Below are 7,871 nucleotides of genomic sequence, written 5' to 3'. Positions count from 1 at the left end.
TACAGATGATTTTGCTCCTCTAGACTGAGCAGTTTACTTGTTCCTAGAAGATCCTCTTCTTCTGGACTTAAGCTTTTCTTCAAGAATAGCAATATGTTTCTGAAAGATCCATAGAATCATTCTTCATCACTATCTTGTCTGTTGAGCTTGGATTGAAGAGTCTTTAGAGTGTTCAGGCTAGCAACTTTGAGTTGATCTTTAGGTCTGAAGAATCTCCTAACACCCTGGCTGTCCCTGAACTCCATTATTGGAGTAGGCTCATAGTGAATTTTCTTTCCAGTGTAGGGGATTTTCAGCCTCCTTTGCAAGCTAGAATCTGAACTCCATTCTTTCCTGATTTCTAAAATTCTCTTTAATACCATTTGCTTAGCTGGTGGTGTAAAGCCTCCTGTTTTCTTCATTGCAGCGTAGATCTTTCTAAGAGAACTGAATCCTTCAGTATTCAGAACTCTTTGAAGAGGCCAGGTGACATCACCCTTGCTTTTTTATGAGAAAATCAGTCTTTCAGGTAGCTTGGAAGTTGGCTCTATTCCTCTTACTTCATGTAGATCATTCAAATCCAGCTCAAGTTTTGAAATTTCTTCAATATTGGCTATGACAAGATAGTCATCTTCATTCTCAGGTTCCTTAGGAGGTTTTGGAGGATTATCCAATTTCCTTGCCATTGTTTTCCCTTTCTTCTTTGGCTTTGAAGTTTCTTGAACAATAAAAGCTGAGATTGGAATATTTTCAAGGTCAATTGGCTCCTCCTTAGGTATAATTGGCTCTTCATGATAATTGGTGTCTGAATGTACAACTGGGGTTATCTTGATTGGAGAAGAAGGTTTTGATGTTGGCACAGGCTCTTCTGGCTCTTCTTCTCTTCTCTTGGCAGCCTCAGGCATCCTTGACTTGGCTTTGACTCTCTTCTTTTTTGGAGGATTCTCAGAAGCAATCCTATTTTCATTTTGTAGCTCAGCCTCCAACTCTTCTTCTAGCTCAATTGCATACCTCTCGTCAACTTCTATTTCTTGATTCATAGTAAGTTGAGATTCTCTTTCTTATCTATCATGTTCCCTGGCCACCTCCTCAGCTTTTGCAAAAGAGTAATGTGGATGGCCAGTTCTAATAAACAGCTTCTGGCCTTCTCTGTAGATGATAGCAAAGTGAGCTTTTAAAGCCTCATCTGTACTATCCTTGTAACTTTTAATTTCTTGGCCCAGAAGTTTGTATTCATTTTTGTCAGGCCTGGCTGGAGGAAAATAGATTGAACTTGAATCTTTTCAAGGCCTTGAATAACCACAATTGATAGGAGACAAAGTGGCTTTGAATTCATTCAAGATTGATGGCTCACCCTTCTTTTTCTTTGATGGAATAACAATCTCAGGTATGATTACCCTGAGAATTGTTGTTGTGGTTGAAAAAGAAGTTGGAACTATTGTGGCTGATGATTGTGAAGTTGAAGAGGGTTTCTTAGCCAACATTTGATCCAACCTCTCCTTAATTGAGTCCAGAACAGCTATTCTTTTCTTCTCCTTCTCAGTGTAGAAAGGAGGTGGAATTCTTCTTACTGACAAGGCTGTCGTATACCTATCAAATAATAATTCTAACAATTCCTCCTAACAATGTAGCAGGGCAAGTCAGAGTCGATCCCACAGAGACAAATGTGTCAAACACTAGTTATTTTTGACCAATTTTAACTAAGCAAGGAACACAATAATATTTTGAGATTTATTAAACTAATTATACTAAAGCAATTAAGGATTTTATCAAATAACTAAAAACATCCAGAATTAAGTATCCCCACTAGAATGAATCAATGCAATTACGATTCCCTACCCCAATAAATCAGATATATTACTCAAGAGGAAAGATGCACCCTATAAAATACCAATAACCTCTTCCGAGTATTAATGACTTCTCCAAATATACAATCAAGCCTATTTCCATGGTATCATGCAATTTAGAGACATTAAACACAGCATCCGGACTTCCTAACAATCCATTCTACCTATTTCCATGGAGAATTTCATGTCCTTATTGGATAAATCACAACCATCTAAATCCAACTTCCGATGGTAAATAGATATCGGTTCGAACAAATCACATAATCATACCTAACATGCAATTGCTAATTAACACAACTCAATAAGCAAGAGCAATTAAATAATCAATTTGGGGTTGGGGGAATCATGCATCCATCATAGCTAGGGTTCAACTTAACCCCGGATTATAAATCTACTCACTCATAATTAAACTAACAAAACACAAGTTATAATAAAAACACATAATTAAATTATTATTGAGAATAGAGAAACAACCTTCAATCTTCAAATCTTGAACAAGAAGAAAAGTAAAAGTCTCATCCCTTCTCTTCCTATCTCTATGTATGTATCTCTAATAAATCTCTAATTGATCTCTAGAATAAAAGTATTTTAATGCTTTTATGAAATTACAAGGCAGTCTCCGAAACCGAATAGGAGTCTGTAACTAAAATTCGCAGGTCTGTTTTCTCCACAGTTTCTGGGCTTTTCCAGTTGGGTTTTGGATATTGGATCATCTCTGAATTAAAGAAAATTCTCTAAGCTTCGCGTGGGCTGTAAGATCGTCAAAATCCGATGTACGGAACTTTAGATATGGCCCAAACAGCGAAATAATATGTGTAGCCCAATAAATCCGAATTTCCATCCAAATTTGAGTCCAATTAAGCTTTATTTCTTCAAATCCTTCCAACTTTAGGAATTCCTTGCACTCTACAATAAAAACATTAAAATCTATTAAATAAATATCCAAATCAATGCAAAATACAATTAAATATGAGAATAAAATCATCTAGAATATATATAAAATATATTCTATCAAAATATCCCCACACTAAGCATTTGCACGTCCTCGGACAAATAAGCGAACTAAAATATCTATAACTAACTACCATCATTTTCGTAGATGACACGATTGCATTGAGCGCATGCAACAAGCCGTTAAACCCCTAGGCAGCCCTAGTAGGACGAGTTTTGTCTCGTGAGGGTTTGTAGGGGATATACCCACAAAATCAAATATTTTCTGCCAAGTCTCAAGAATGCGACTAATATGAATGCAATCTAAATGAATATACATATACAATCATGAAAGCATTAACCTCGTCAACATATAATCTTCAGAATTGCAAGAATCAAGGATTTCATCTATCTCACATTTTAGTCATGCAACTCTTCCACTGTCAGTACGGAGTGCATCGTGTGTGCTCAATATGCTCTCTAATGAAACAATACAAAGACCAACAAACTTCAACAGAGTCTTAACCATGAGCCGTTAATCAGAACTAAGCTTAAACACTTCGTTACATTAGAGTCAACTATATAGCCTAGGGTCACCAAGGAACTTCTATGCCTCTCTTATATTTTTCTCTTCTTTTTTTTTTTATGCTCGGTCTAAGGTCGGGACGCTTCCCAGGGTAAGTGAGTTACGACCACCATAAGACTTCGCTAGCTTATTCTTTTTTTTTTTTTTTTTTGAAGTCAAGTGATTCTCCAGTAACCAAGGGTTGTGAAAAGTCACCAAGAAAATTTTTATTTCTAATACCATTGTGCTTAATACCAGCACAGGTACATGGATCGTCCCCTTCACATGACATTAAATTATCACCCACTGATCTCAAAGGAGTACTTGATATTTTATTTGTAATTTTTTTTTCTCTTTTTCTAGAAAGGCATATACATCCCACAGCTCCCCCAAACCTAAGATTTACATACTCTAAGCTCCAAAGGGAATAGTCAAAATTCTACGCCCGGCCCATAGATAAAACTCAAGAATTAAGCTGGCCTAAGTCTCATCTCTAAAGCATTTTACAGTGTGATTAAAATTTCCGCACAAGCAATTTCTAAGCATGCAAGACATCACATATGATCAAGACTACTAGCCAAGAAATTATGCAAATAAACTCATCACAAGAAATTAACTTGGTGTTATATACTTTCATGAATTATGCAAAAATGCAAACTAAAAAGAAAAAACAAAACAAAAAACTACTAAAAAACTACATGCTCTAATCTAATGCAACTAGCATGAATTTCCTAAATTTAAGACAAGGCAATATACAATTTTTATTTTAATTTTTCTATTTTTTTTTTAATTTTAATCATATATAATTTTTTTTTCATTCATTAAGAACTCATCCCCACACTTAAATGGTTCATTGTCCTCAATGAATAATATATAAATATGTAATATATAATATAATAATAAGAAAAGAAAAAAAGAAAGAAAAAGAAATTAGAAAAAGAAACTCCCCTGAAGTGTTCAATCTTGAGTGACAGCATACATTTTCAGAAAGTACATGGTGGCCAGCTGGTTGAAGTGTTGGTCTTTTATCATGGAGGTACGGGGTTCAATCCCCACCTTGAGCAAATGTTTTTACAGCTCAGCAGCTAAACTCAAACTGAAAGTGAACTAGCAAATAGGCAGAAGCTGAGGATGGCCATCTTGGAAAAATAAGATGCCCGTCCTGACTTACTGGAGGAGCGCGCAAGAAATCAGAATAGCAAGACGCCCATCTTACAAAAGTTGGTCGGCCGTTTCGAGCTTCTGATAATTTATGCTCCCGCACATTTATTTTTTATTTCTTCGTACAAAATATCAACAGAACCCTTTCTTTCGCACCGATAAAATTGTTCTCTATTCTGAAACACTTCACACAAAATTTATCAAGGCACCTTGCGGGAGTAAAAAAAAATAATATATAAATCTATCTATTAAAATATTACTACTGGTCTACTAATAATAATATATGTAATAATAATAAATATGATAATTATAATAGTAATTATTATACAGACTTACAAGAATCATGGGTTGCCTCCCAAGAAGCGCTTTTCTTTAACGTCTTTGGCTAGACATCTGACAGAGTTATTCTGATGAAGGGGCAGAAAGTAGAATATCTACTTTCTCTTCAATTGGCTCGCCGACTCTGTAATGTTTTACTCTTTGACCGTTCACCTTAAAAGTCCCACCAGTGGTATTCCATATTTCAATGGAGCCATATGGATAAACTTTTCGAATTTTAAACGGACCCGACCATCTTGAACGAAGCTTACCAGGAAAGAGCTTCAATCTGGAATTAAATAAAAGAACCAAATCACCTTCATGGAATTCCCTTCGCAATAAACCCTTGTCATGCCATCTTTTTGTCTTCTCCTTGTAAAGCTTAGAACTTTCATAAGCCTCAAAACGAAGCTCATCTAGCTCATTAAGTTGAAGAAGTCTCTTCTCACCAGCTGCCAGTGGATCAAAATTTAAGCTTTTAATGGCCCAAAATGCACGATGTTCTAACTCAACTGGAAGATGACAAGCTTTCCCATAAACTAGTCTATACGGAGTTGTCCCAATAGGAGTTTTAAATGCAGTCCTATACGCCCAAAGTGCATCATCAAGTTTCATAGACCAATCTTTCCTTGATTTTGCAACCGTCTTCTCCAAGATGGTCTTAATTTCGCGGTTAGAGATCTCAACTTGACCACTAGTTTGAGGATGATAGGAAAGGCCTACCTTATGATGTACTCCATATTTTTTCAACATAGCTTCAAAGCGATTTTCAAGAAAATGCTTTCCTCCATCACTAATTAGAATCCTTGGCACTCCAAATCTAGGGAAAATTGTCTTCTTGAAGAATTTGCTCACAACACGGGCATCATTAGTGGGATTTGCAATGGCTTCAACCCACTTAGAAACATAGTCAACAGCGAGTAAGATGTATTTGTTCCCAAAAGATGACGGGAATGGTCCCATGAAGTCAACTCCCCAAACATCAAAAGGTTCCACTTCGAGTATGTTGTTTAGAGGCATCTCATTTCTCCTCGAGATATTTCCAGTTCTTTGACAACGATCACATGAGTGAACATAGAGATGAACATCTTTAAAGAGATTTGGCCAGTAAAAACCGCATTGAAGAATCTTTGCAGCAGTTTTAGTAGTACTAGCATGGCCTCCACATGGTGAATCGTGACAATGTGAGATTATAGAGGAAATCTCACTTTCTGGAACACATCTTCTAATGACACCATCTGCACAAGATTTATAGAGAAAGGGATCATCCCAAAAGTGCTTCCTCACATCATAGAAGAACTTCTTCTTCTGCTGAGATGAATACCCATGAGGAATGGTACCACTAGCCAAATAATTAGCTATATCAGCAAACCAAGGAACATCTATCCTTGCAAGAGAAAATAGATGATCATCAGGAAATGAATCATCAACTGGAGGGTCTTTTGTACAATCACCATCAAGAACAAGACGCGAAAGATGATCAGCAACTACATTCTCAGCCCCTTTCTTATCTTTAATTTCTAAGTCAAATTCTTGAAGAAGTAGAATCCAACGAATCAAGCGAGGCTTTGCATCCTTCTTGTTCATCAAGTATTTCAGTGCTGCATGGTCAGTGTGAACGATAACTTTCGAGCCAACAAGATATGACCGAAATTTTTCCATAGCATACACCACTGCTAGCAATTCCTTTTCCGTTGTTGCATAATTCATTTGAGCTCCATCTAGGGTCTTGCTTGTATAATATATGGCATGAAGCTTTCCATCCTTCCTTTGTCCTAAGACCGCACCAATAGCTTGATCACTAGCATCACACATGATTTCAAATGGCAAATTCCAATCTGGTGGTTGTATGATTGGAGCAGAGATAAGAGCTTTCTTTAACCTGTCAAAGGCCTCAACACAAGCATCATTAAAAACAAAAGGGACATCCTTGCCTAAGAGCTCAGTTAGAGGGCGAGCAATTTTTGAAAAATCTTTTATAAAGCGGCGATAAAATCCCGCATGACCAAGAAAACTTCTTACACCCTTCACCGAGGTTGGGGGTGGTAAGCGCTCGACAACCTCTACCTTAGCTCTATCGACTTCGATGCCTCTGTTTGAGACAACATGACCCAAAACAACTCCCTCTTGTACCATAAAATGGCATTTTTCCCAGTTTAAAACTAGACTAACTTCATTACATTTGCGAAGCACCTTTTCTAAATTATGCAAACAGATGTCAAAAGATGTTCCGTAAACAGAGAAGTCATCCATAAAAACTTCCATTATATTTTCAATAAAATCTGAGAAAATTGCCATCATACAACGTTGAAAGGTTGGAGGAGCACCACATAATCCAAATGGTAGTCTGCGATATGCAAACGTACCATAAGGACATGTAAAAGTCGTCTTTTCCTGATCATTTGGATGGACGGGAATTTGAAAGAAGCCTGAATATCCATCCAAATAACAGAAAAAGGAATGTTTTGCCAACCTTTCAAGCATTTGATCAATAAAAGGGAGAGGAAAATGGTCTTTTCTAGTGGCCTTATTCAATTTACGATAATCAATACACATACGCCACCCAGTTACAGTTCTAGTAGAAATTAACTCACCCTTATCATTTTTGACAACGGTCATTCCTCCTTTCTTTGGAACTACTTGTACAGGGCTAACCCACTTACTATCAGAGATAGGGTAGATTATACCTGCATCAAGAAGTTTTAAAACCTCCTTTTTGACTTCAATTTTTCTCTTTCTTGACAAAATATCTTTAAGGAACTTTGCATAAGAAGGCATTTCAACTATAGCATCCATGAATGGAATGTTAATATGCAACTTCTGTAGTATGTCAAGAAATTTACCGTACTTCTTCTCTAGCTTAGCTTTTGCCAACCTTTGTGGGAAAGGAACTGGTGGCACATATGGTGTAATAGGAACAACAGGTTCTTTCTTTTCTTCTTCCAATGCCTTTTTCTCTGTGACAATTTCAGACATACTTCCCTCACCATCTTCTTGAGCATCCACAGTGCTTTTGTTCACTCTTAACTCTGGCTCTTGCAATTCCTTGCCACTCCTTAAAGTTACAGCAT

This window comes from Daucus carota, chromosome 3, assembly GCF_001625215.2.
Source record: "Daucus carota subsp. sativus chromosome 3, DH1 v3.0, whole genome shotgun sequence".
Classification (NCBI taxonomy): Eukaryota; Viridiplantae; Streptophyta; class Magnoliopsida; order Apiales; family Apiaceae; genus Daucus; species Daucus carota.
The sequence above is the reverse complement of the archived record's forward strand: the minus strand, read 5'-3'. Positions refer to the sequence as shown.